This window comes from Capra hircus, chromosome 18, assembly GCF_001704415.2.
Source record: "Capra hircus breed San Clemente chromosome 18, ASM170441v1, whole genome shotgun sequence".
Taxonomy (NCBI): Eukaryota; Metazoa; Chordata; class Mammalia; order Artiodactyla; family Bovidae; genus Capra; species Capra hircus.
In genome coordinates this window covers 49,698,594-49,708,413 of record NC_030825.1, presented here as the reverse complement: position 1 = coordinate 49,708,413, position 9,820 = coordinate 49,698,594, and the positions used below count along the sequence as shown (strand labels likewise).

General features: G+C 44.2%; 1 pseudogene; it reads left to right on the top strand.

Moving 5' to 3' along the window:
- Positions 6,026-6,692, top strand: LOC102181420 (annotated as a pseudogene).

The window sequence follows — 9,820 nt, the reverse complement described above, 5'->3', positions numbered from 1 at the left end:
CTGAGTACAATCCCAGGAGAAGGGCATGGCTACCCACTCCAGTATTCCTGCCTGGAGAATTCCATGGACAGAGGAGCTTGGCAGGCTACGGTCCATGCGGTCGCAAAGAGTCAGACACGACTGAGCGACTTTCATTCACTCATTTTGGCAGAGCAGCAGGAAAAGTCAGAGGGTCCAGGTTTTCTTTGCTTCTTCTTGTCTGACAAAATGACTCCACAATTTGGCTTTGTAAATTCAAGCAGAGCTGTGTCTGCTGACTGTGGACACCAGCTTCCGAGAACACTGGGGGCGTGGTTCAAGGTGGGCTTTTGCACTTCTTGGATTTTTCTCCATCTCCTGGAGTCTCCATTGCAGCTTAAAATGTTAAAAAAAAAAAAAAAAGCAGCCCTTTTAGTCAAACTCAAATAACCTCAAGACCCTGCTCACCCTCAGCAATTGTTTTTGCTTTTAATTTTTTGGCCGCTCAGCAGGGCCTGTGGGCCAACAGTTCCCCTATCCGGGGATTGAACCCTCTGCCTCTTCATTCGACGTGTGGAGTCCCACCCAGTAGACCACCAGGGAAATCCTACCCTCAGCAAGTTTAGCTTCCTCTTGTGTGTGTGCTGAGTCTTGTCTGACTGTTTGTGACTCCATGGACTGTAGCCCATCAGGCTTCTCAGTCTGTGGGATTTCCCAGGTGGAGAATACGGAAGCAGGTTGCAATTTCCTCCTCCACCAGATCTTCCCAACCCAGGGATCAAACCTGCGTCTCTTTCGTCTCCTGCATTGGTGGTTGGGTTCTTTGCTACCGGTGTTACCTGAGGTTTTTTTGCTAAAGTCACCTGCGGTAGGTTGGGGAAGGCCTTCCTCGAATCATGTTTTTACATGCATTAAGAAAAAAAAAAATAGCTTGCCTTTCACTTTCCTGAAAGTAAGCTTCTAAGAGAGGAGAAGAGAGAGAGAGAAGAAAAAACAGATCAACATTCACACACACAATAAAACCTGAAAACAGAAAAAAAGAAATACACAGGATACAAAGGAAATGGATGCTATTACACAGATGCAGGAAATTTTTTGTATATGTGATACCGTAATATATGTACTTCTTTATTAGTGCATTAAAAATAATAGTAATTTAGAAGCTTTGTTGAGTGTATTGATGGTGTTTGAGTCTTGTGATGACTACAATAGGGACGACTATAATAGGGTGTAAAAACATCTGTAATTTCTTCTCATGACAAAGCCAGAAATCTGCTGTGTCCTGGGGTTGGTCCTTCCAATCCCCCACCATGTTAGAAGCACCTGGTAAATTTCAATTACAGCAGCAGTTCGTAAACTACCCTCTTAAAAATTATTGAGGACCCCAAAGAGTTTTGTTGTATGTGGGGTTATTTCTATCAATATTTACCATGGAAGAAACCCTGAATATTTATTGGAAGGACTGATGCTGAAGCTCCAATACTTTGGCCACCTGATGGGAAGAGCTGACTCACGAGAAAAGACCCTGATGCTGGGAAAGATTGAAGGCAGGAGAAGAAGGGGACAACAGAGGATGAGATGGTTGGATGGCATCACTGACTCAGTGGACAGGAACATGATCAAACTCTGGGAGATGGTAAAGAAAAGGGAAGCCTGGCGTGCCGCAGTCCATGAAGTTGAAAAGAGTTGGAAATGACTGAGGGACTGAAGAAGAACAATGTAAGAAAATAAAATTGAGAATTTTTTTTTCTTTTCTTTCCTTTTTCTTTCTTTGGGCCATGTCTCAAGGATGGTGAGATCTTAGTTTCCCAAGCTGGGCTCTCTGTAGTGAAAGCACCGACTCCTAACCATTGGACCTCCAGGGATTCCCAGAACGAGGAAGTTTTTGAAACTCAAGAACACACATGCATACGTTTCATTAGCCATCACAGTGACGACGTCATCGCAGGTCAGGTAGCTTCTAAAGAGTGAAAATGACAAACACATCTTATGAAAATCGCTTTCTTCCCAAACCACATGCTGAGGATCATTGAGTTGAAGGGCTGTCAAAGCAAAGTTGTTTTTCCAGTCCAAGTGCACACGGCCCCTGAATTCTATCGCTGAGTCAGGTTAAAAAGCCCCGCTGGGGGTCTCTCTGGTGGCTCAGTGGTGAAGAGTCTGCTCAACCCATGCTCTGGGAAGATCCCACAGGCCACGGAGCCACTAAGCCCGTGAGCCCGTGCTCTGGAGCCCATGAACCACGACTCCTGAGCCTACTCGCTGCAACTGCTAAAGCCTGCGTACCCTCAGAGCCTGCGCTGCACAACAAGAGAAGCCACAATGAGAAACCCGCACACCACAACCAAGAGTAGCCCCTGCTCATCACAACCAAGACCCCAGCCAAAAAAGAAAGGAAAAAAAAGGAAAACCCACGGGGGACTTCCTTGGTAGTCCAAAGGTTAGGACTCTGCACTTTGACCACTGGGGGCCTCAGGTTCCATCCCTGGTCGGGGAAATGAGATCCCACAAGCTGAGCAGCCAGAAAAGAAAAAAGCCCTACTGGAATTGTACTTTTTGGTCCCTGATGTGGCTGATAAAGGGGTCATAGCTCACTTATGAACCCCTCTCCTCTGTCCTGATCATACGCAGGCCTCTTGCCCACTCAGGACAGCCATAGAATTATTTCTAGTTTCTCTTTTTAGATACTTTTGTGCTTTTGAGCAATAGACTCCAGTTTCCCTATTTCTTATTCTCTCCTTAGAATAATCTTGTGGTGGCGAACAGAACATCTACTCTGGTGTGAGTTGGCCTGTGTTTAGGTCTAGCATTGACCAGCTTAGGGAGATGATTGAACCGCACTGTGCCTCAATTTCTCCATCTGTTAAACAATGATACTAATTAGTGGCCATCTTAGAGGGTTATGTGACAATTAAATCAGGTAATAGATATAAACTACTTAGAACAATGCCCAGCACAGAGCCAGCGCCACACACAGTGCCTCCCAGTTATTTACCCTAGACTTCCAGTCCGCCCAGTTGGTAAGGTAAGGCTATGATGAACCTATTTTTCAAAGTCATTTTAAATTATTTATCCTTCACCCCCACCACCCAGGCTGCTGGGTGTGCCTGTGCTTGCTCAGTAGGAATGATGGACTTGGCTCTCGAGAGAATAGTCTGGATCTTTTCAGAGCAATCTGCAGGCTGGTACCCTCGGTGCCTGTTATAGGATGACTGTGGTGCTCCTCCCCGGGCCAGAGATCAGGGGAACAGCGAAACCCTCCACCTGTAGAGTCCTGCCATCCTAGATGTCAGTTCAGTGGCCCTGACCACAGGGTAGCCCGTCTCTGTCACTCACAGCCCCGCAGAAGTAGGTGAAGGGAAATGTTTACCTCCATCTCCTCCCCCGGCAGACAGCAGAAGTCGCTCAGTTAAAAAACCGCGTAAGTCTTCCGCACTGCAGCAGTGTGATCCGCAATCAAGTGAACAAATTTTAAAAATATATTTTGCAATCTTTTATTGCAAAATATGACATACATATAGAAAAGTACATGAAATATAAATGTTCTACTGAATGAATTATGACAAACACGCTTGTGTAACCACCGCCCAGGTGAGGAAACAGATCTTCCCAGGTTTCTACAAATTCCCTCCAGCCTCCTCCCAGGCACGGCTTCCTCCCTCCCCATGAAGGTAGCCACTTCACTGACCTCTACCCAATTTAGGTTACCGCACCTAAGTATGTCTCTTCATGCCTCCTTCATTTTGCCTGCACCCCACATGGCATAAACAGAACTATACACTGTGAGCTCCTGTGTCTCTCTTCTTTCTCTCAACGTTCAATTCAGTCGCTCAGTCGTGTCCGACTCTTTGTGACCCCATGACTGCAGTGCATCAAGCTTCCCTGTCCACCACCAACTCCCAAAGCTTGCTCAAATTCATGTCCATCGAGTCAGTGATGTCATCCAACCATCTCATCCTCTGTCGTCCCCTTCTCCTCCTGCCTTCAGTCTTTCCCAACATCCAGGTCTTTTACACTGAGTCAATTCTTCACATCAGGTGACCAAAGTATGGGAGTTTCAGCTTCACCATCAGTCCTTCCAACGAATATTCAGGACTGATCTCCTTTAGGATGGACTGGTTGGATCTCCTTGCAGGCCAAGGGACTCTAAAGAGTCTCCTCCAACACCACAGTTCAAAAGCATCAATTCTTCAGTGCTCAGTTTTCTTTATGGTCCAACACTCACATCCACACATGACTATTAGAAAAATCATTGCTTTGACTAGATGGACCTTTGTTGGCCAAAGTAATGTCTCTGCTTTTTAATATGCTCTCTAGGTTGGTCATAGCTTTTCTTCCAAGGAGCAAGTGTCTTTTAATCTCATGGCTGCAGTCACCATCTGCAGTGATTTTGGAGCTTAAGAAAATAAAGTCTCTCACTGTTTCCATTGTTTCCCTGTCTATTTGCCATGAAGTGATGGGACTGGATGCCACGATCTTAGTTTTCTGAATGTTGAGTTTTAAGCCAGCTCTCAACATTACAACTGCAGAATTTAGCCAGGTTGGGTCTATACATACAGTCCATTCCTTCTTGTGGTCAAGTAGCATTCCATCCTGTGAATACTCTACAGTTTATTTATTTACTGACTATAGATGGAAATTTGAGTTCTGTCCATTTTTTGTCTCTTACAAATGGTATTTGTTCTTAACATTCTAGTACATATTTTCTCTAGTACATTTACAGTATATTGTGAACATATGTACACATTTCTCTTGCGTATGAATCCAGGAGTAGACTAGCTGGCTCATGGGAGATAGAGATAGACAGACAGACAGACAGATACATAGATAATAGATAGATACTACCAAAGAGTTTTCCAAAGTGATTGTAATAATTTATTCTCCTCCCTCCAGCCATGTTGGAGCATTTCCATTGTTCCACATCCTCACCAACACTTGGCCATGTCAGGTGTTCTATTTTTAGCCATTCTGGTTGATCTGTAGTGGTAGCTCATAATAGTTTTAATTTGCATTTCCCTGATGAGCAATTAAAATTAACCATCTCTTCATTTGCATACTGGTCTTGTGGATATCCTTTATCTTGATGTGTTTGTTCATGTGTCTTGCACAATTTTCTATGGGTTGTTTATTTTTAAAATGAATTCGCTCTTTATATATTCTGAACACCAGCCATTTGTTAGTTATATGAACTATGAACATTCTCTACTTTGGCTTGTCTTTTTACACACAATCTCTCTCTCTCTTTTTTTTAATACATTTTCTTAATTAGGTTTTTTCTTTGCTGTTCTGGGTCTTAGTTGCGGCATGTGGGATCTAGCTCCTTGACCAGGGACTAAACCTGAGCCCACTGCATTTGGAACATGAAGTCTTAACCACTGGACCACCTGGGAAATCACATCTTTTTACTCTCTTAATGACATTTTTTAGATGCTTTTGAACTGTGGTGTTGGAGAAGACTCTTGAGAGTCCCTTGGACTGCAAGGAGATCCAACCAGTCCATCCTAAAGGAGATCAGTCCTGGGTATTCTTTGGAAGGAATGATGCTAAAGCTGAAACTCCAGTACTTTGGCCACCTCATGTGAAGAGTTGACTCATTGGAAAAGACTTTGATGCTGGGAGGGATTGGGGACAGGAGGAGAAGGGGATGACAGAGGATGAGATGGCTGGATGGCATCACTGACTCAACAGATGGCATCACTCAATTCAATGGGATTTGGTGATGGACAGGGAGGCCTGGCATGCTGCAATTCATGGGGTCGCAAAGAGTCACACACGACTGAGGGACTGAACTGAACTGAACTGAATGGACAGAAAGTCTTAACTTTAGCACCACTCAATTTCTCAACTTTTTCTTTATGGATTTTTTTTTTTATCCTATTAAAGCTATATCCCTGAAGTGTGCTCAGCAGCCCCGCGGATCTGTCTCTTGCTTCAACAGTGCTTGGATGGAACAGACCCAGGGAAGCCCCTTGCTCCAGCCTCCGACCACCCTCCAACCTTTTTTCCAGTTGCAACCTCCGAAGTCAGCCACTCAGCTGTCTGCCATCACCGGGACCAGCCACCATTTTTTAACTCATTATTACTTACCAATCATGAGCTCCCAGATTCGTCAGAATTATTCTACCGAGGTGGAGGCCACCGTCAACTGCCTGGTTAACATGTAACTGCTGGCCTCCTACACCTACCTCTCTCTGGGCTTCTATTTCGACCGCGACGATGTGGCCTTGGAGGGTGTGGGTCACTTTTTTCGCGAATTGGCCAAAGAGAAGCGCAAGGGCGTGGAGCGTCTCTTGAAACTGCAAAACCAGCGTGGCGGCCGCGCCCTCTTCCTGGACGTGCAGAAGCCATCTCAAGATGAGTGGGGTAAAACCCAGGACGCTATGGAAGCCGCCCTTCTCGTAGAGAAGAACCTGAATCAAGCCCTGTTGGATCTGCATGGCCTGGCTTCTGCCCGCGGAGACCCCCACATCTGTGACTTCCTGGAGAACCACTTCCTAGATGAGGAAGTGAAATTCATCAAGAAGATGGGTGACCACCTGACCAACCTCCTCAGGCTGGCTGGTCCCCAGGCTGGGTTGGGCGAGTATTTCTTCGAAAGGCTCACCCTTCAGACGACTAGGAACTTCTGGAGACCAGTGGCCATTGAAGAACCCACCTAACATCAGGGCTGCCTGAAGCCCCTCTCTGCAGCCACTAGGCAGCTTGTTAACACCCTGAAGCCCTCTCTCAAGCCTTGGACCAAATGGAAACAATAAAGCTTTTTGCAACATAAAAATAAATAAATAAATAAAGCTATATCCCCATGTCTCTGAATCATATTGATATTCTCTTGTTATTTTCCAAAAGTTTTATCATTTGCATTACATTTAGGTTGGCAATCTATCTGGAACTGATTTCTGTGTATGGTGTGAGGTGGGGTTGTTAATATTTTAAAACTAATACACATGGCTAATAAAATAAAGATAAATGAGTCTGCTTTCTTAAGGGGACTTCTTTCTAAAATATTCTTTCCTTTCGAAAGTAAATCATCTTATTACTGAAAAATAAGAAAGTAGAAAGAGCCAGAAAAGGATAACCAGCTCAAATTCAGCTGACAAACCTGGATTTGAATGCTGGTTTTGCCATTTCTTGGCTGGGTTAACCTTGGACTAGTTCCACTCTTCTCTTAGTCTCAGCATCCTAATCTCTAAAATGGGTTCAGCAATGGCTACTTCCTTTTTTTAAAAATTTTTTTTAATGCGGACCAGTTTTTAAATTTTTAATTTATTTTTAGTTGGAAGATAATTGCTTTACAATATTGTGTTGGTTTCTGCCATACATCAACATGAACCAGCCATAGGTATATACATGTCCTCTCCCCCTTGAGTTTCCTTCCCACCTTCCACCCCACCCGGCCCCCTATGTTGTCACAGAGCACCGGGTTTGAGCTCCCTGTGTCATACAGCAAATCCCCTCTGGCTGTCTATTTTACCTATGGCAATGGTTATGCTTCAGCACTGCTCTCCCAGTTCGTCCCATCTTCTCCTTCTCCCACTGTGTCCAAAGCCTGTTCACTGTGTCTGCGTTTCCATTGCTGCCCTGCGTATAGGCTCATTAGTACCATTTTTCTGGACTGCATGTTGTTGTTGTTCATTCCCTGAGTTCATTCCCTGAGTGACCAATTCTTTGCACCCCCATAGACTGCAGTATGCCAGGCCTCCCTGTCCCTTACCATCTCCCAAAGTTTGCCCAAGTTCGTGTCCATTGCATCGGTGATGCCATTCAGCCATCTCATCCTCTGACACCCTCTTCTCCTTCTGCCCTCAATCTTTCCCAGCATCAGTGACTTTTCCAATGAGCTGGCCGTTTGCATCAGACGGCCAAAATACTGGAGATTCAGCTTTAGCATCAGTCCTTCCAATGGGTATTCAGGACTGATTTCCCTAAAAATTGACTGGTTTGATCTTCTTGCTGTCCACGGGACTGTCAGCAGTCTAGATTCCATATATATGTATTAATATATGATAGTTGGTTTTCTCTTTCTGACTTACTTCACTTTGTGTAATAGACTCCAGGTGCATGATGTGGACCATTTTTAAAGTCTTTATTGAATGTGTTAGAACATTGCTTCTGTTTCATGGTGGTTGGGTTTTTTTTTTTTTTTTTTGGCCTTGAGCCACGTGGGGTCTTAGCTCCCCAAACAGGGATGGAACCACACCCCCGACATTGGAAGGCAAACTTTTAAGCACTGGACCATGAGAGAAGTGGTGCTTGGTGGTGCTTCATAAGTGCTTGGAAAGATACAGCATCTAAAGCCTATAATGAGCCTGAGTGAGGCACAAAGAAAAAACTCAATTAATAGTAGCTGTGATGATTAAAAAAGCATTTCATTTAATCACACAGTGTTCATTTACCCTTAAGCTACTGCTGGTAACAGCGGGTGTCCCTCGTTGGAGCCTTTTTTCTTAGACACTGGATCTGAGTTGAATCACGATCATCTGACATACCAATGTTATTTTACTGGACTCTTCTAAACATTCTTTTATAATGACTGTGTGATATTTCATTGTGTGGTGAAATTCACCTGTTCTTCAGAGAAAAGAAATGGCATTAATGGATGAAAAACCGGGTGTTTGGAGCCAGGTGGCCAGGGTTCAAATCCAACTTCCACATCCAGTAGCTCTAAGCCCTTTGGCTCTCTGTGCCTCAGTGTCCTCATCTGCAAAATGGGGATAACATACTGCATACTTGACATGCTTTTAGAGAATTGCTGAGAATTAGACCAGTGAGTGGCTGTAGTGAACTAAGTACAGTATCAAAAGTAGTGTTTGGTGTAAGCAGAGTCCTCAGAAATCCTAATAGAAATATTTTAGGATTTTGCAACTCATTATAAAAGATAAAGTAGACTGATGGAGATAGTTTGATGAATCAATAGATGTGCAATAAAGCAAGAGTAGTAAAATGTTAATGGTAGAATCTAGGTGATGAATATGTGGGTTTCTTATAAAATTCTTTTACATTTTTTGTATGTTTGAAATTTTTCATAATAAATTTTGGGAAAGTACTTGAGGGAGATCCATGTAGCTATTGCTATTGATGATCTTGGTGAAAACAGAGCAGCAATTGCTAGGAACACTGCTATGTGCCAGGTGCCCTGCTTAGGAAATAGCTCATGTGATGATCTGTAATGATTTGATCCTCTGTAATGCAGACTCTAGGAGGCCCATTTTATAGATAGGAAAACTGAGGTTTGGCAAAGCTCGGCAACTCACTGCGTGGCCTTCAGGTCACTGACTTGGTGGGAAGCAGAGGAGGCCTATGGGATCCAGAGGAGGTGATTGATGGAGGGACAGCTCCCTTCTAGGAGGGTGGCATACTCTTCAGGGACAGGGACCTGAGAAGACAGGTCTTGGGGTCCCACCTGGGGAAGGATCCTTATTATCACAGCTGCCATATATAAACGGAGCACTCCCCATGTGCAGGCATCACACTGAGTGCTTTGCATAAACAATCTCATTGATACTGAACCCTGGCTATTAACCTCATTTTAAAATTTTTAATTTTCACTTTGGCTGTGCTGGGTCTTCGGCTTAGTTGCTCTATGGCGTGTGGGATCTTAGTTCCCCAACCAAGGATCAAACCCGTATCCTCTGCATTGGAGGTGGATTCTTAACCATTGGACCACCAGGGAAGTCCTCTAGCCCCATTTTATAGGTGGAGAAACTGAGGCTAAGAGAGATTGAACAATTTACCCCACATCATACAGCCTGTATATAGTCAAGCTCGGACTAAAACCCTGATGCGTCTAATGTGAAAGCCTGGGATGTGAACGCTTTTAGGAGAGACTCTTCCCCAGTTAGGATATCCTCTATGGAGAAATACTGTC